This window comes from Bos grunniens, chromosome 10, assembly GCF_055505025.1.
Source record: "Bos grunniens cultivar Pamir isolate PY7600 chromosome 10, Bosgru_T2T1.0, whole genome shotgun sequence".
Lineage (NCBI taxonomy): Eukaryota > Metazoa > Chordata > Mammalia > Artiodactyla > Bovidae > Bos > Bos grunniens.
In genome coordinates, this window is record NC_141174.1 from 96,556,792 (window position 1) to 96,576,482 (window position 19,691).

General features: G+C 41.7%; 1 protein-coding gene across 3 annotated transcripts in view; it reads left to right on the top strand.

Moving 5' to 3' along the window:
- The window catches only part of SFXN1 (sideroflexin 1), a 62,111-nt gene that overhangs the window by 20,763 nt on the left and 21,657 nt on the right, over nt 1-19,691 (top strand). The gene's annotated exons all lie outside the window — the stretch shown is intronic.

Consider the following 19,691-nt stretch of genomic DNA (forward strand, 5'->3'; position numbering starts at 1 on the left):
GGTTGTAAAGACCTCATCAGACCTACTCCCATAATTTACATTTTAAGATAACACTGTCCTCAGGCAAGATACATCCTTGTAAAGACCAGGTGTACTCCCATAATTAACATTTTAAGATAACAGAAGGTTGAATCCAAAGACTGTCCTTAGGCAGGATACATCATTGGTATACAATCCTAAGGAATGTGGAGAAAGAAAAAAAGTTTGTCCTTTCTTCCTCCTTGAGAATTCCAGACCCCTCTCTCTTTGGGGACCCCAGACTCCTTATCAACCTGCCTAGGAAATGACTCTCTCATTCCCCCCTTTTCTTTTAGGAGAATTATGATGCCTAGGGAAAAGGGGCGTCGTTCTCCTTCCATAACTGCTTCCGAGCTGACAAGGGGCGTTGTCCCTAAATTGGTGAGGCAACATATTCTCCTAATCCTCATATTGAGGATATCTGATCCAGGGGCCCCAAATAGTAGTTGGAGGAAGCTACAGCAGTAGCAGGAGTTTGAGCAACCATTTGTAACTTAAAAGCTTTCATGAGACTAGAAACAAATCCAGTTATACAATTACAGATGCAGGGAGCAAACAGCAAAAACAAAACAATCCGAATTAAAATTAAAAGTCACATTATGTCCATAGTTAAAGTACAGAGTTGCACCAGTCCATTTTAGGGTTGGTAGATGTCATCAGATGAAGAAGAGGCATCGCATGTGATTGTTGTCGAAGGTATTCACAGACTTGGAGAAAGTCTTTTCCTTGAAGTGGGGATGTCCACCACGGGAAGCCTTCCACTGACGAAGAGGGGAGCGCTCCGAAGACCCAGCAGTTAGACCGATTGTGGAATGCAGCATAGGAGTGAGCCCAGGACAGGAAGACATTGTCTCGAGGATCCAACGGCAGACTCAGGATATTTGGAGTCAGCAGAAGGAGACTCACATAGATTATCAGGCCCATCTGCTGCCCTTTGCTTAACTCTAGAGCTTGGGTCAGAGCCACAAGCTCCGCTAACTGAGCATGGGTTCCCTGGGGGAGAGATTTTGCTTCCAAAACCTGTTCAGCAGTCACCACGGCGTAACCTGCTTTACGGTTTCCATCCTGAACAAAAGAACTGCCATCTGTAAATATTTCCATGTCAGGATTGGCTAATGGGGTATCCTTTAGATCCTCCCAAGCTGCATAGTTTAAAGTTAGGAATTGAGAACAATCGTGATCAGGTGTTTCATTTTCCTTCTCAGGAAGGAAAGTGGCAGGATTTAAATTTCCACAAACTTTAAGTTTAGTTACTGGTCCTTCTAACAACAATGACTGATACTTAAGAAGCCTACTGTCTGTCATCCAAATACTAACCTTAGACTGTAAGATTCCACTCACATCATGAGAAGTCAGTACAGTAAGGTTTCATCCATTAATTATTTTTAAAGCTTCAGGTGCTAATAAAGCCGCTGCCCCAATTACTCTTAGGCAGTGGGGCCACCCACGTGAAACTACATCTAATTCTCTGCTTAGATAAGCAATAGGTTGCTGGTGAGGCCCTCGGGGTTGTGTCAAAACTCCCAATGCCACACCTTTTCTTTCAGTGACAAACAAATTAAATTCTGACCCTGTGGGCAAGCTCAGAGCTGGAGCTTGCAGGAGAGCAGTCTGAAGAACCTTAAAAGCCTTTTGAGTTTCTGGAGACCAAACAAGTTTGTCGGTTTGGGCCTGTTGAGTTTCAGCTATAAGTTTATATAAAGGCCGAGCAAGTTCCCCATAACCTGGAATCCAAATGCGACAGTAACCTGTGATTCCCAAAAAATCCTCTCAATTGTCTTAAAGTCATAGGTAGGGGGTGATTTAGTATAGGTTTAATTCTCTCAGGGCCTATGGCCCTAGTCCCTTCTGATATGATTAGGCCCAGATATCTAACTGATTGTTGACAAAGCTGAGCCTTTTCTCTTGATGCCTTGTAACCACAGTCTGCCAGACAGTTTAAGAAATCTTCTGAGGCTCGCGAACAAGCTTCCTCTGTCTCAGCACAGAGCAAAATATCATCTACATATTGTAACACCACTGCTTCAGAGCTATTAAAGTTTTGTAGATCCCGTGACAAACTTTGTCCGAATAAGTGAGGACTGTCACGAAATCCCTGGGGCAAAACTGTCCAGGTTAACTGAGAAGCTGGCTGCGTAGGGTCTTCAAAGGCAAATAGGAATTGACTTTCTTCTGCCAAAGGCACTGAATAGAAAGCATCTTTTAAATCAATTACTGAGAAATATTTGGCCCGTTCAGGAATTTCAGACAATAGAGTATAAGGATTAGGCACCATGGAGTGTAAAGGAACTACAGCCTCATTTATTATTTGTAAATCTTGAACTAGTCTCCATTTACCATTCGATTTCTTTATACCCAAAATAGGAGTGTTGCAAGGACTGTTACAGGGAATTAATAGTCCCTGCTCCTTGAAATTTTCGATGATGGGTTTTAACCCTTCCTTAACTTCAGGTTTCAGTGGATACTGCTTCTTATGTGGAAATGTGTGTGGGTCTTTGAGCTTAACAACTACAGGAATAGCATTTTGTGCTCGACCCACAGATTTTCCATCAGCCCATACTCTAGGATTTACATTTTGTTCAACTAAAGGGAGAGAAAGGGAGGGCTCCATATTCATGAAAACAGAGGCATGGACCTTGCTCAGTATATCCCTTCCCAAAAGGGGTGAGGGAGATTCTGGCACGATCAGAAACTCGTGTGAAAACAGCACAGAATCCCAGTTGCAAGATAAAGAGTAACTGAAATAATACCTTTTGGCTCGTCCAGACAGTCCCATTATGGAAGCGGATCGGGAAGAAAGTGGGCCAGGGGCTTCAGTAAGCACAGAATAAGTTGCCCCAGTATCTAAAAGGAAATCGACGGATTGGCCCCCCACAACTATTAATACCCGGGGTTCCTCAGGTGTAATTAGGATGGGAGCTTGTGTGGGGACCCCCGGGCACCTTCAGTCCTGATTGTCTTGAGAGTCCGACCCTGGAGACCTACGCCTCTGGGGGCAGTCTCTCTTCCAGTGTGGTCCTTTGCAGACCGGACATGGAGCCGGGGGCGGCTTAGATGCCTGAGGGCAATCTCGCTTGAGGTGCCCCTCCTTTCCACAGTAATAGCAAGCCTATCCCTTTTCACCTGGGCCCCTCTGGGCATTTTTCTCAGGCTGTTTAAGAATGTTTTTCATAGCCATGGCGAAGGCTTCCGCCTTTTCCTTTGTCTTTTTTTGCCTTTCTTTCTTTTCCTCATATTCCCTACCATAATAGACTGTCTGAGCCAGTTGTAACAGAGTATCTAAAGACTGATTTGGTCCATACGCCTGTTTTAATAGCTTACGGCGGATATCTGGAGCCGACTGAGTGAGAAATCTATCCTTTAAGATCACTTTTCCGTCTTCACTTTCGGGATCAATCTCAGTGAATCTGCGAAGGCCTTCTCTCAGTCTATCTAGGAATTTACCAGGAGCTTCTTTCTCCTCCTGTTCTATATCTGCCAATTTGCCATAGTTTAAAGGCTTAGAACGCACCTGCCTAAGTCCTTCAAGAATACATCTAACAAAATGACTCTGATCCCATATTCCTTTTGCTGTGTTGTAGTCCCAATCTGGTTCTATAGTTGGGACCGCCTGATTCCCAGTGGGGAGGGCCGCTATCTTGTTCTCCCTCTTCCCTACTGATTCATTACCAAGCCATTCATCTCCATAAGCAACCGCTTTTCCCAAAACTCGAGTCTTTGACTCAGGAGTCAGCGTTTGTCCCAAGATATACATCACATCCTTCCAAGTGAGGTCATAAAGCAGAGTAACACCTTTAAAGGCTCTAATATATTTTTCTGGATCCTCTAAATAGTCTCCCAGATTCTCCTTGATTCTTTGTATTTCTTGATAAGAAAAAGGCTTATTAACTCTCACAGACTGATTATTTCTCCCGGTGGGTGTTTCATAAAGAGGCAACAGCTTGTGTGGCTGTTCCTCAGTCTCTCTGGCTGCTCTGCGCATATGATCCCAGGGATAGATTGGAGAAACCTGTTTTTCCTCTTCTCTTTGTCTCCTGTCCTCCATCTCATCTCTTACTTCGATGGTCTGAGTTTCTACTGAAACCAGAGTAGTCTGAGGTCTTACTGAGACAGGCGTTGTTTGGACCTCCATGTGGGCAGTTTGAATCCCAGTTTGGAGTCCCCGGTACGGGGGCAAAGTAAGAGGACAGGAGGGACCTGAAGTTTTCACGCCCAAATCTATACCCTTAGGACATAAGTCTGGCATATTTCACAGAGAGAAAAAGGGCAACACATATGCTACTTCTACTCATTTCCCTTGTTCCTTACAGAACCGGTCTAATTGCAGAACAGTATTATACTTAAGAGACCCTCCAACTGGCCACCGTTCGCCATCCTCCAATGGATACCGTGGCCATGCAGTATCACATAGGAAGACCAGGTGTGTCTTTTTTAGGCCCTGGGGATCAAATCTATCCCAGTTTTTCAGGATACAGTTCAAAGGAGTGAGGCTGGAATTGTTAGCTCCCATCTGTAAGAGAGAAAAAAAGCGACCAAGGCCATTTTTCTACCAGAGGCGTCCCTCCCTGCTCTAGATGGGGGTGTAGACAGACGTTACACCAAAAGCTTTTCCTTCCTGGTCGGACTTGGTCTGTCCCTTACCGACGCAGGCGCAGTCTGTGTCCCTCCCGGTTCTACCACCGAGATGGGGTGAGGATGTACCAGGGGTAGACTTGATAGCATCCCTACTTGACGTCCAGCTCTTCACCCTTAACCTTGCTTGCCTCTGATGTCACCCGGGGTGAATCAGAGTAACCTTCCGGAATGCCTCCCAAGCTAAGACTACTGGGGGAAACGTTCGTCACCTGAGTGCCTGTGCACGACCCTGAGTATTTCCTGACCACAATAAGACCGACACGAACATAAAACTGAGATGTTCTTTCCAAGCATCACCACACCAGTATAACAGCCTCCTCTGATCCATTAAGAGCCGGCGTTACCAAAGAAAAAGAAACCCATCACAGTCCCAATCTGAGTAACCTTTAACCTCAGAGATGTTCTGGGAGCTAGCGCTCCATCTAGCTTACGAACTTTCGATTCCTAGCGAGGCTAGACACTTTCTTGACTACCAATCCAAGTTTGGGACCTAAGCCACAGTACACAATAACAGTATAGATCACAAGTCCCTTGAAAGTCTATGATCCGATAGATTAGGTTAGTACTTCTAATTCCCAAGGAGTTGTGAAATGGTCAAAGAGACTGAAAAGTTTGACCGAGAAAGGAGAGTTCAGTGCACACGCTTTGCCCATTTCTGGTTGGTTCCCAAAGGAGACATTGGGTGCCTGTTGGCATTGGCAGGTCGGTATAACGCCCCGACAGGTTTCTGCCATAAGCCGTATGAGATCACCATGGAACCGCAGAGCAGAGCTCCTTACTTGTTTCACGCAGGGCATGCCATTCATTCACACAAGCACACGGTTAGTAAAGCACAGCAGAAAACGTGTTCGCTAAGAGAACAAAGAACTAAAGCTCCAAGCATCCTTACCTTGTCCTGAAGGATCCCGGACGAGCCCCCAAGATGAAAGGTTGTTGTTGAATCACGCGAATACACCGGGATTCTTGGCCCCTGGAGGAGAAGAATTCAATCCGGGGCCAGAGACGAGGCTTGATCACTGAGAGCTTTTGTGTAATAAAGTTTTATTAAAGTATAAAGGAGAGAGAGAAAGCTTCTGACATAGGCATCAGAAGGGGGCAGAAAGAGTACCCGCTTGCTAGTGTTAACAGTGAAGTTATATACTCTCCAGTGAATCCAAAGAATGTCTGGAGGTTGTAAAGACCTCATCAGACCTACTCCCATAATTTACATTTTAAGATAACACTGTCCTCAGGCAAGATACATCCTTGTAAAGACCAGGTCTACTCCATAATTAACATTTTAAGATAACAGAAGGTTGAATCCAAAGACCGTCCTTAGGCAGGATACATCATTGGTATATAATCCTAAGGAATGTGGAGAAAGAAAAAAAGTTTGTCCTTTCTTCCTCCTTGAGAATTCCAGACCCCTCTCTCTTTGGGGACCCCTAGACTCCTTATCAACCTGCCTAGGAAATGACTCTCTCACAATTTGCCTTGATTCATGGACCTGACATTCCAGGTTCATTTGCAATATTGCTCTTTACAGCATTGGACCTTGCTTCTATCACCAGTCGCATCCACAGCTGGGTATTGTTTTTGCTTTGGCTCCATCCCTTCATTCTTTCTGGAGTTATTTCTCCACTGATCTCCAGTAGCATATTGGGCACCTACTGACCTGGGGAGTTCCTCTTTCAGTATCCTATCATTTTGCCTTTTCATACTGTTCATGGGGTTCTCAAGGCAAGAATACTGAAGTGGTTTGCCATTCCCTTCTCCAGTGGACTACATTCTGTCACATCTCTCCACCATGACCCGCCCGTCTTGGGTTGCCCCACGGGCATGGCTTAGTTTCATTGAGTTAGACAAGGCTGTGGCATAAGGCCCTCCAATTCCATCTACGTTGCTGCAAATCACAAAATTTCATTCTTTTTTATGATGAGTAGCATTCTCTCTCTCTCTCTCTCTCTATATATATATATGTATATCAATCAGTTTAGCTCAGTTCAGTCGCTCAGTCGTGTCCAACTCTTTGCAACCCCATGAATCACAGCACGCCAGGCCTCCCTGTCCATCACCAACTCCCAGAGTTTACTCAAACTCATGTCCATCGAGTCAGTGATGCCATCCAGCCATCTCATCCTCTGTCGTCCCCTTCTCCTCCTGTTCCCATCCCTCCCAGCATCAAGGTCTTTTCCAATGAGTCAACTATATATATATATATATATGTATGTATGTATATACACCACGTCTTCTTTATCCACTCGTCTGTTGATGGATATGCAGCTTTCTTGATAAATGACCATGCTGCTGCTGCTGCTGCTAAGTCGCTTCAATCATGTCCGACTCTGTGTGACCCCATAGACGCCAGCCCACCAGGCTCCCCCGTCCCTGGGATTCTCCAGGCAACAACACTGGAGTGGGTTGCCATTTCCTTCTCCAATGCATGAAAGTGAAAAAATAAAGTGAAGTCGCTCAGTCATGTCCGACTCTTAGCGACCCCATGGAAGGCAGCCTATGAGGTTCCTCCATCCATGGGATTTTCCAGGCAAGGGTACTGGAGTGGGGTGCCATTGCCTTCTCCGAAATGACCATATATTAATCTTTGAAGCTTTGTGGACACAAAGGGTTTCTGTCTTATTCTCCATGTTCTGTCTGTTCTTGCTAATTTCTTGGCTGTTTGCTTTTTGGTTGGTTGGTTGTTTTACAATCCTTTAAAAAAAACAATAGAAAAACCACTCTTAGCTAGCTAGCCATATAGGCCACAGACAGTAATTTTCTGACTCCTACTCTCAGGGAAAGTTAGAAGCTGAGAATTGGATTAGTGTGAGCTAGAAGCCTAAACGTGCCGTAAATAATGCATGCAGGGTACATACCTGGCTGTCACGTGGGTAGTCAGGGAAGCCAAGGGCAGTCTACAAACTGTTGCCGAGCACTGAGCTGGCCAGGTCCTGGCATGCGCAGCCGTGCAGAAGGAGGGCTCCCTGGGCAGAGAACATCTTGGAGCCCTGTGAGCAAGTCCTGAGAAAACAGGCAGTGGAAGAGAGCAGAAATGTTATTCTGGGAATTCTGACAAATAAAATGTTCTGTGATTCTGGAACAAAAGCCAAGAAAAGAAGAGAGGTAGAGAGGTAAAGACAGCTAGGGGAGTTGAAACGAAGCCATAAAGGAGATTGCAAAGCCCCTAAACCTGTAAGAGCAAAAGTAAAACCTTCACTGGAGCCAGTGGTGGAGAACTCAGGACGTCAGTGGTACCGAGAAGCAGCAGACACAGAGACGCTGGGGGTGAACCTGAGCCGCTCTCCAAGGGTGAGAATCCAGGGTCGGCAGACTTCCTATGCGAAGGGCCAGATGTAAATATTTTCACTTTGCGAGCCCTACAGTCTTATTCTTTTGTGTTGTTTTGCGTGTTCACCACCCTTTAAAAATGGAAAAACCATTGTTAGCTTCCCAGCCATTTAAAAATAGGACATGATTTGTCAACGTCTGACCCAGGTGAAAAAGTGAGAGTGTGCAAAGGATTGTATTTCAGGAGAATAGAGGATGGCGCGTGAAGACATAATTCACTGATGCTTCTCAAGGAGAAATTAGAAAAATGCGAACAAAGCAATATTAAGTAAATAAAGAATTTTCCTCTGGTGAAATATCTAGAAATTAAACTCACTCTGTTGCAGGCAGAGACCCCCACAAAATGGAAATTTTTTTCCTTTTCTTTTTCTACAAAGAAACTTTAAAAAATGTTATAAGCAGCCAAAACAGGAAAAAAGTTATTTAAAAAAAAAGAACAAATGACAGAGAAGTCAACTTTTTCATCTGTGCACTGAGCATGTGAGGACAGCAAAAATGTGCTGGGTTTCCTGGAGAAAGCATGTAACTCAGGAATGTTATACCAGAGAGTCTGTTTAGAGAGGCAACAGAAAAATATACATCAAAAATGAACTCCTGGGGACTTCCCTGGCTCTTCAGTGATTAAGAATTCATCTTCCAATGCAAGAGGTGCCTGTTTGATCCCTGGTCTGGGAACTCACAGCCAAAAAGCCAGAAGATAAAACTGAATCAATATTGTAACAAATTTGATAAACGCTTTAAAAAATGGTTCACATCAAAAAAAAAGAGTCTTAAAAAAATGTAAAAAATAGACTCTTCATCAGTCCTTCTTATGAGGTCAAGAAATGAAGCAAAATTGAGTTCAAAAATAAGAAATCTGTAGTATGTAGTGATTCTGCAAACAATTCAAAATGGAATTGCCATATATCTAGCCATTCTGCTTCTGGGCACATACCCAAAAGAAGAGGCAGCAGGGTCTTAAACAGATATTTGCATCCTGGTGTTTATAGCAGCATTACCCACAGCAGCCAAAGCTAGAAGCAATGCAAGTGTCCATGGAAGGATGAATGAAAAAATAAAACATAGTATATTCACACAATAGAGTACTATTTGGCCTTGAGAACAAAGGGAATCCTAACACACGCTCAGTTCAGTTCAGTCGCTCAGTCGTGTCCCACTCCTTGTGATCCCATGAATCGCAGCACGCCAGGCCTCCCTGTCCATCACTAACTCCCAGAGTTTAGGCAAACTCATGTCCATTGAGTTGGTGATGCCATCCAACCATCTCATCCTCTGTCGTCCCCTTCTCCTCTTGCCCCCAATCCCTCCCAGCATCAGAGACTTTTCCAATGAGTCAACTCTTCGCATGAGGTGGCCAAAGTACTGGAGTTTTAGCTTTAGCATCATTCCTTCCAAAGAAATCCCAGGGCTGATCTCCTTCAGAATGGACTGGTTGGATCTCCTTGCAGTCCAAGGGACTCTCAAGAGTCTTCTCCAACACCACACTTCAAAAGCATCAATTCTTCGGCGCTCAGTCTTCTTCACAGTCCAATGCTCACATCCATACATGACCACAGGAAAAACCATAGCCTTGACAAGCCAGACCTTTGTTGGCAAAGTAATGTCTCTGCTTTTGAATATGCTATCTAGGTTGGTCATAACTTTCCTTCCAAGGAGTAAGCGTCTTTCAATTTCATGGCTGCAGTCACCATCTGTAGTGATTTTGGAGCCCAGAAAAATAAAGTCTGACACTGTTTCCACTGTTTCCCCATCTATTTCCCATGAAGTGATGGGACCGGATGCCATGATCTTCGTTTTCTGAATGTTGAGCTTTAAGCCAACTTTTTCACTCTCCACTTTCACTTTCATCAAGAGGCTTTTTAGTTCCTCTTCACTTTCTGCCATAAGGGTGATGTCATCTGCATAGCTGAGGTTATTGATTTCTCCCGGCAGTCTTGATTCCAGCTTGTGCTTCCTCCAGTCCAGCGTTTCTCATGATGTACTCTGCATAGAAGTTAAATAAGCAGGGTGACAATATACAGCCTTGACGAACTCCTTTTCCTATTTGGAACCAGTCTGTTGTTCCATGTCCAGGTCTAACTGTTGCTTCCTGACCTGCATATAGGTTTCTCAAGAGGCAGGTCAGGTGGTCTGGTATTCCCATCTCTTTCAGAATTTTCCACAGTTTATTATGATAAGACATATATATTCATTTGTAAAACCAATTGTTGAATTAATGACTAAGAAATACCCCAGAGTTCTCCTTCTTCTACCAAAAGACAAACTATCTGTGACCTTTCGGGGGAGGATATCTCAAAGGGTTAGTTGGCATCAAAGAAGAATCATGTATAGTGTAGCTTCAGGAAGTATGAATACCAATAATCTGTAGTCTTCATGAGATTCCAACAATGCCACTTTAATGTAAACCCAACCGAAGGTAATAAAAATGGCTAACATTACAAAGCAGGACAAAAGTAACTGCAAATAAAAAGGAAGTTGTATGAAAATCAGACAAAATTCAATTCAGGGCAAATAGATCAGAAGAAAATTGATATTGAGAAAATGAACATGGTCAGTATTCATGAAACAGTGGTTAATGTTGCATCAAATACACAAAGAAAAGACCGTTAGAAATACAGACAGAACTTGATTAAACATAGTCATCTAATCACATCAGAGTTGTTCAATCCTTTCCTTTAACTGTATGAAAAGAAAAACCAAGAATAAAATCACAAAGTAAAAATAATGAGAAAATTAATATCAAAACTTAGGGGATTGTGCCAAAATTGTACTGTGAAGGGAAGTTTATAGTTTTACATATCCCTCTGATTAAACATTAAAGGCTGATGACAAATGAACTGAGACTTCAGCTTAAAGAAATTAAAGAGCAGCACAAAATAATAAAAAGAAAATAGCAATACCACATGGCACATGCCGTGGGCTGATACTGCCTGCAGCACTTTACATGCGTTCATTTAAGCGTCACAGCAAAAGTAAATGCTATTCGTGTGCCCATTTTTCAGATGAAAGAACCAAGGCAGGAAAGTTTAGCTGGCTCCGAGTCCTGCCGCTGTTAAGGGACAGAGCCAGCATAGGAACCAGACAGTCTGACTCCAGAGTACATGTTGTTAACCACTCCACAGACTGCTTTTCAAGGAAAACAGAGGGAAGTTCGTATTTGTTTAAAGTCAGAAATTAATAGAAAAATAAATGTAAAAACGAATTCTTTGATAAACCTAGAGAAAGATAAGCCTGTAGCACATCTAATCAATACAAAATAAATACATAAAATTCAAACTATATAGCAAGAGGATAAGAAAGTTTCCTATGGGAAATAGAAATATAAAAATAAAGCCTACTATTTAGCTCTTTGCTAAAAATTTCAGAAATCTTAGTAAAATATCTCTGCTGCTGCTGCTGTTAAGTCACTTCAGTCATGTCTGACTCTGTGTGACCCCATAGACGGCAGCCCACCAGGCTCCGCCGTCCCTGGGATTCTCCAGGCAAGAATACTGGAGTGGGTTGCCATTTCCTTCTCCAATGCATGAAAGTGAAAAGTGAAAGTGAAGTCGCTCAGTCATGTCCAACTCAGCGACCCCATGGATTGCAGCCCACCAGGCTCCTCTGTCCATGGGATTTTCCAGGACATTTCCAGGAATATTCCAAGAATACTGGAGTGGGGGTGCCATTGCCTTCTCATTCTATCGCTCTATGAATATACAAATTACCAAAATTGACTCAATGCAAAAGAAGGCAAGGAAAGAGAAAAAAGGAATAAGGAAGAAATGAGATGAATAAAAAATAAAGAGAAAGATGGAATAAATAAATAAATATAAAACTTTCCCACTAAAATCTCTCAGACCAGTTAGCATCACAGGTGAAAGCATTTCTTCATTGGAAGAAACAACACCAATTCCATCACAAACTTTCCCAGAAAAGAGAAGAGGGGGAAAGTCTTCCTCATCCATTTTATGACACTACTGACAGCAAAGCCAAAGGGATTGCAAGAAAATTACAGACCAATATCCCTCATTAACATAGACATAAAAATCCTCAATAAAATTAACAGCTTAAAGCTAGCCACATAAAAAATGGATAATACCCAAAATAAGCAGAACCCAAATGTGGTTTATTACAACAATGCAATTTCATTTTAACATTTGGAAATTACTGTATTAGTAGACTATGACAGAAAAACATATGGTCATCTCAATAGATGCAGAAAAAGCAGACAGAAGAATCCAACATCAATTCATGATAAAACTCTCAGCAAACTAGGAATAGAAGGAATAAAGTACATCTAAGAAAACCCTACAACAGACACCAAATTTAATGATGAAAGAATGAAAAGTTTTCCCCTGAGATCAAGAACAAAGCCAAGAGTTCAACAGTCACTACTTTCATTTAGCATTGTGCTGAGTGGCTAGTAGTCCAGTAAGAAAAAATAGCAACATAAAAGATGTATAGACAGGAAAGGAACTAAAACTGTCTTCATTCACAGAAAGCATGATCATCTGTGTAGGAAAAATGAACCAAAAATGCAAAGAGTGTGTTTAGCCCAATCACAAGATATAAGATCAATATAGAGAAATTAGTTGAGTTTCTATTTGCTGCTGCTGCTGCTGCTAAGTTGCTTCAGTCATGTCCAACTCTGTGCGACCCCATAGACGGCATCCCACCAGGCTCCCCCATCCCTGGAATTCTCCAGGCAAGAACACTGGAGTGGGTTGCCATTTCCTTCTCCAGTGCATCAAAGTGAAAAGTGAAAGTGAAGTCGCTCAGTCGTGTCCGACTCTTAGCGACCCCATGGACTGCAGCCTACCAGGCTTCTCCATCCATGGGATTCTCCAGGCAAGAGTACTGGAGTGGGGTGCCATTGCCTTCTCCGTGAGTTTCTATTTAGTAACAGTTAATAACTGGAAATTGAAATTTTACAAATAGTATTTTCAGTAGCAACAAAAATATTAAATGCCTGATTTCAAGATTTACTATCAAGCTCGAGTAATCAAAACAGTATAGCATTGGCATAAAGATAGGTATATACATCACTGGAACAGAATAGAGGATCCCAAAATAGGATTCTCAGGATAATTCAGTAGAGAAAGAATATTCTGTTAGATGAGTGGGTCTGGAAAAATGGATTTTCGTATTAAAAAAAGTATTAATCCTTAAACAAAACCATAAACATAACTTGAATGATAAACCTAAATATACAAGCTAAACTATAAAGCTTCTAGAAGAAAGCAAGATAAAAGCTGTATGACTTTGGGATAGGCAAAGATTCCTTAGGCTGTAAGCATAAAGAATAAGGGAAAAGTTACGTCTCTACACTGCAGAAGACACTGCAACAACGCAGTTCACAAACTGGAAGAAAACATTTGCAAAACTTACAGCTCATAAGGGACTTACATCAAGGATGTATACCTGTGGTGGATTCATTTTGATATTTGGCAAAACTAATACAATTATGTAAAGTTTAAAAATAAAATAAAATTAAAAAAAAAATAAAGAAAGAAGAGATAAAGACTTCTTTTAAACCCAATTTTTTAAAATGGCCCAAAGATTTGAGTAGCCTGCTGACACTCAACCAAAGAAAATATAGAATATCAAGCAAGCACGCAGAAGGTGCTGAGCATCATTAGTTGTCAGGGAGATGCAAATTAAAACCACAGTGAAGTATCATCTCACACCTGTCAGAATCAAAAAGACAACAAATAACAACTTTCCGTGAGGATGTAGAGAAAAGGGAACCCTCATGTCCTGTTGGTGGGAATGTATAGAATGGAGATTCCTTTAAAAATTAAAACCATTAGGTGGTGCAAACATAATTGCGGTTTCGGATCGTGAATTTTAAATCATTATAACTAGGCTCAAACACATCTTTATTAATCAAAATAGGAACCATCACAATCAACACATTTTTGCCAACGGAGAAATAAGTTTGTTTATTCCTGTAGCATAAAAATCCGTGCTTGGGGATCCGATGAACTCTGGGAAAGCGTTTTCCAAGCCCCCTGCTGGTTGTGGAAGCATTTTCCCTGCAAAAAGGGATCAGGATGCTTGAAGAAGTGGTAGCCGGTTGGTAAGAGGTCAAGTGAATGTGGTGGAGGAGGCAAAACTTCGTAGCCCAACTCGTTCACCTTTTGATGTGTTCGGTGTGCAAAGTGTGGTCTGGCGTTGTCACGAGAAGACTGGGGGCCATTCTGTCGACCAGTGTGGGCTGCAGGTGCCACAGTTTTCATGCATCTCATCAATCTGCTGAGCACGCTTCTCAGATGTGGTGGTTTCACTGGGATTCAGAAAGCTCTGGTGGATCAGACCAGGAGCAGACCACCAAATGGTGACCATGACCCTTATTTTGGGTGCAAGTTGGGCTTTGGGAAGTGCTTTGGAGCCTCTTCTCAGTCCAGCCACTGAGCAGGTCATTGCTGGATGTCATATAAAATCCACTTGTCACACATCACAATCCGGTTGAGAAATGGTTCACTGTTGTTGTGTAGAATAAGAGAAGACGACGTTTCAAAGCAACAATTTTTTGATCTATGGTCAGCTTGTGAGACACCCACTTACCGAGCTTTTTCACCTTTCCAGTTTGTTTCAAATGCCAAACGACCACAGAAAGGTCGATGTGGAGTTCTTCAGCAACTTCTCATGTAGTTTTAAGAGGATCAGTTTCGATGGTTGCCCTCAGTGGTCCTTGTCAACTTCTGATGGCCGGCCGATGGGCTCCTCATCTTCAAAGATCTCGTCTCCTTGGCAAAATTTCTTGAAGCACCGCTGCACTGCATGTTCATTAGCAGTTCCTAGGCCAAATGAGTTCTTGATGTTGCGAATTGCCTCTGCTGCTTTACAACCCATTTTGAACTTGAAAATCACTCAGATTTGCCTTTTGTTTAACGTCATTTCCATAGTCTTAAAAAAATATGAAATATATAGCAAGTAATATGGAGAAGGCAATGGCGCCCCACTCCAGTACTCTTGCCTGGAAAATCCCATGGATGGAGGAGCCTGGTAGGCTGCAGTCCATGGGGTCGCTAAGAGTCGGACACGACTGAGCGACTTCACTTTCACTTTTCACTTTCGTGCATTGGAGAAGGCAATGGCAACCCACTCCAGTATTCTTGCCTGGAGAATCCCACGGATGGGGGAGCCTGGTGGGCTGCCATCTATGGGGTCGCACAGAGTTGGACACAACTGATGCGACTTAGCAGCAGCAGCAGCAGCAAGTAATAAGACATTTCACAACAAACTGTGGAAAATTCTTAAAGAGATGGAAATACCACACCACCTGACCTGCCTCCTGAGAAATCTGTATGCAGGTCAAGAAGCAACAGTTAGAACTGAACATGGAACAACAGACTGCTTCCAGATCCGGAAAGGAGGACGTCAAAGCTGTATATTGTCACCCTGCTTATTTAACGTATATGCAGAGTACGTCATGCAAAATGCCAGGCTGGATGAAGCACAAGCTGGAATCAAGATTGCTGGGAGAAATATCAATAACCTCAGATGTGCAGATGACACCACCCTTATGGCAGAAACCAAAGAAGAACTAAAGAGCCTCTTGATGAAAGTGAAAGAGGACAGTGAAAAAGTTGGCTTAAGACTCAACATACAGAAAACTAAGATCATGGCATCCGGTCCCATCACTTCATGGCAAATGGATGGGGAAACAATGGAAATTGTGAGAGACTTTATTTTCTTGGGCTCCAAAATCACTGCAGATGGTGACTGCAGCCATGAAATTAAAAGACACTTGCTCCTTGGAAGAAAAGTTATGACCAACCTAGACAGCATGTTAAAAAGCAGAGACATTACTTTGCCAACAAAAGTCTGCCTAGTCAAAGCTATGATTTTTCTAATAGTCATGTATGGATGTGAGAGTTGGACCATAAAGAAAGCTGAGTGGTGAAGAATTGATGCTTTTGAACTGTGGTGTTGGAGAAGACTCTTGAGAGTCACTTGGACTACAAGGAGATCCAACTAGTCAATCCTAAAGGAAATCAGTCCTGAATATTCATTGGAAGGACTGATGTTGAAGCTGAAGCTTCAATACTTTGGCCACCTAATGTGAAGAACTGACTCATTTGAAAAGACCCTGTTGCTGGGAAAGGTTGAAGTCAGGAGGATGAGTTGGTTGTATGGCATCACTGACTCGATGGACATGAGTGTGAGTAAGCTCCAGGAGTTGGTGATGGACAGGAAAGCCTGGCGTGCTGCAGTCCATGGGATCACAAAGAGTCAGACACGACTGAGCTACTGAACTGAACTAAATAAATCATTAGCAAAAAACGATAAAGCAAGGAATGCACATTAAAATGATGTATAACATAACCACATTTATTTAAGTATGTATTCCAGTATCAAATGGCAAAATTCATCAGCGCAAAACCATAATTACTTTTGCACCAACCCAATACATACATACATCAGTTCTACTCCTGGGTTTTCAAAAAAAGATATATGTACACCTATGTTTATTGCAGAATTGTTTACAATAGCCAAGATATGGAAGCAATCTAAGTACCAATCAATAGATGAATGGATAAGAAGTTGTGATAAATATAGATATGTAAAAACTATATTACTCAGCCATAAAAAAAAAAGAATGAAATCTTGTCATTTCTGAGAACACAGCTGGACTTGGGTGTGTTATGCTAAATGAAACAAGTCAGACAGAGAAAGACAAATACTGTATGATTTTACTTGTGTAGAATAAGAGAAGACGACGCTTCAAAACAATAATTTTTTGGAATCTAAAAAATGAAACAAATGAACAAACAAAACGGACACAAACTCACAGGTACAGAGAACAGACAGGTGGTTGTTAGAGAGGAGGTTGTGGAGAGGAGAGGGATAAGTGAAGGGGATTAACTCCCAACTGGTACAAACTCCCACTTACTGAATTGTCATCGTTGTTCAGTCACTTAGTCGCGTCCAACTCTTTGTGACCCCAAGGGCTGCAGCATGCTGGTCTTCCCTGTCCTTCACCATCTCCCAGAGCTTGATCAAACTCATGTCCATTGAGCTGGGGAGGCCATCCAACCGTCTCATCCTCTGTTGCCTTCTCCTCCTCCTGCCCTCAGTCTTTCACAGCATCAGGGTCTTTTCTAATTTCAAAAGAAATGAGTCACAGGTATGAAATGTACATTGTGGGGATATGTCAAGAATTATAATTTGAATATCTTTGTAAGGTGGCAAATGGCAGCTAGACTTATAATTTTGAAATGTATAGAAGTACTGAATTACTATGGTGTGTACCAGAAGCTCACACAGAGTTGTAGGTCAGCTATCCTGCAAAAACAAACTCATGGAAAAGAGCTCAGATTTGTGGTTACCAGAGGCAGTGGGCAAAGGAGAGGAAGTGGATAAAAGCAGTCAAAAGATACAAACTTCCAGTTACAAGATAAGTACTTGAGATATGATATACAACATGATAAATAAAATTAACACTTCCATACATTATATATAAAAATTGTTTAAAGAGTACATTCTGAGTTCTGATCACAAGAATCTTTTTCTATTTCTTTAATTTTGTGTCTGTATATATGAATGTTCGCTGAACAACTATTACGCTGATCATTTCATGATGTATGTAAGTCAAGTCATTATTTTGAACATCTTAAACTTACATAGTGCTGTATGTGAACTATATCTCAACAAAACTGGAAGAAAAAAGAGAGTATATACTAGAAAGTCTAAAGTAAAAAACAGAAACGACAAATACCACTTTCTGCCTACAAGAATGGCCAAAACGAGAATTCATCAATGTGAGGCAAGCGCAAGACGCTGGGCGTCGTCTTTAAAAGAAGTCCTTTGAATAACTGGAAGAATGTGTGGTAGGCCTGGATATGTTACAGAGGTTTCAGTTCTCTCCAGATGACTACAGTGCTGGTCAAAATACAACTGTGGTCACCTATAAAATTAACAAAATAATAGCTAAGGCAGGTTTGAAAAAGCAGAAGAGGAATGGGGTGAAGGATCACTGCTGCACGAGGCATGGAGTGGACTGCCATACAGTGGCAGCTAACACGTCATAAATCAACTATATTCCATTAAAAAAGTAGTTAAAAAAATAAACCATCGATTGCAGTAGTGGCTTCGACACCACAAGATGAGGGGATTACTGTGGAACGGCCAGAAAGCAAGCCTAACGCTCATAAAAGCTCGACTGGTGATAAAGATGACATTGAAATCTTCATATTGGAATGGGAGACCAGCCAACTGGAAGCAGAAGTTAAGCAGTTTCTCATATTGGTATCTTAAGGTAAATTCCAAATCGATTAAAAACTTTAAGTGACAAAACAAACAAAAAGACTATTAAGAAAATGCAAGAAGTGTCTGTAAACATACCTATAACCCTACAAGGGGTCACACCTTTCTGGGCAGAGCCTTATTTTCTTCCTGTGCTGTGCTTGGTCGTGTCCAGCTCTTTGCAACCCCGTGACCTGAATGCATAATAATAAAAATTTTCATGACAGCAGATAACCTAACTGAACAAAATTATCCACATTGTATAAAGAGTACAACAGGCTACTTAGATAATGACGATGGGACCGCTGCTGAGGATAAGAAAAGGGACATACTCAAGTCGAGAAAAAGGATAAAATATTTAGTTTTAATGTTTTACATAGTTTTTATCTCAGAGAATATACTCATTTCTAAGTAATCTTGGATGTGGGGAAAGTTTTATTTATAAGGACATTTACTTCCTCATCCTTTACCAGTGGAAAATGTTAAATGCAGTTGCAGTGTCCTACAGCAGGGATTAGGATTTCTATGGCTGCCTTAACACATGACCACAAACTGAGTGACTTAAAATAATGGAAATGTATGGTCTGAAATCAAGGTGTTTGCGGGGCACCCTCTGACAGCCCTAGGGCAGATCCTTCTTTATCTCTTCCAGCGTCTGGAAGCCCTAGGCTTGTAGCCATGTCTCTCAAATCTCTGTCTCCCTCATCACATACCCTTCTTTATGTGGCTGCGCTTGGTCTTACAAAGACATCAGTCATTGAACTTGCACCCCCTTCCCCGCAATCCAGCATGGCCTCATCTTAACTACATAATTAACAGCCCTGTTTACAAATAAGGTCATATTCTGAAGTTCCATGTGAGTGTGAATTTTGGGGGGAAAAGTATTCAACCCAGTATAGATGATATAGAATATATGAAGATACAGAGAAAGGTTTACAAAATAGCATTGATTAAAAAGGTGATAAACGCATCATATACATCCATCTAGAAAAACCTGAAAGGGTATTCAGTAAGCATTACCAGTGGCTGTGAATCAGGGAAAGCTCGAATGGTTTTAGTTATGCTAATGAATTTCTGTGTTTTCTAAATTTCTTGCAAGGAATATGTGTTTCTTTGATAAGGAAATATAATGAACCTTTCTAGTCTAGGTTTTCAAAATACAGGTTTAAGAATGACTTCATGTTCTTGATTGCCACAGCCTTTGTCTAATGAGGTAAAAATATCTTAGAGTTTACAGAGTTCAAAGTACATTTGAAAATGTCATTTAAAACAAAGAATATTTCAAAGTTGAATAGTTCCCTATTATACACAAATTTTTGTTTTTCCAAATTATAGATAAGTTGAGATTTGTGGGTTTAAAATGCTCATTTTAAGTGTATACTGTCCGTTGTATTATTGGAATTTCCCTGACTTTATGACAGTTCGATTTTTCACTCTACCCAGACAGAGATGTTCTAGGTAGCACTGGTGAGAGACTTGGA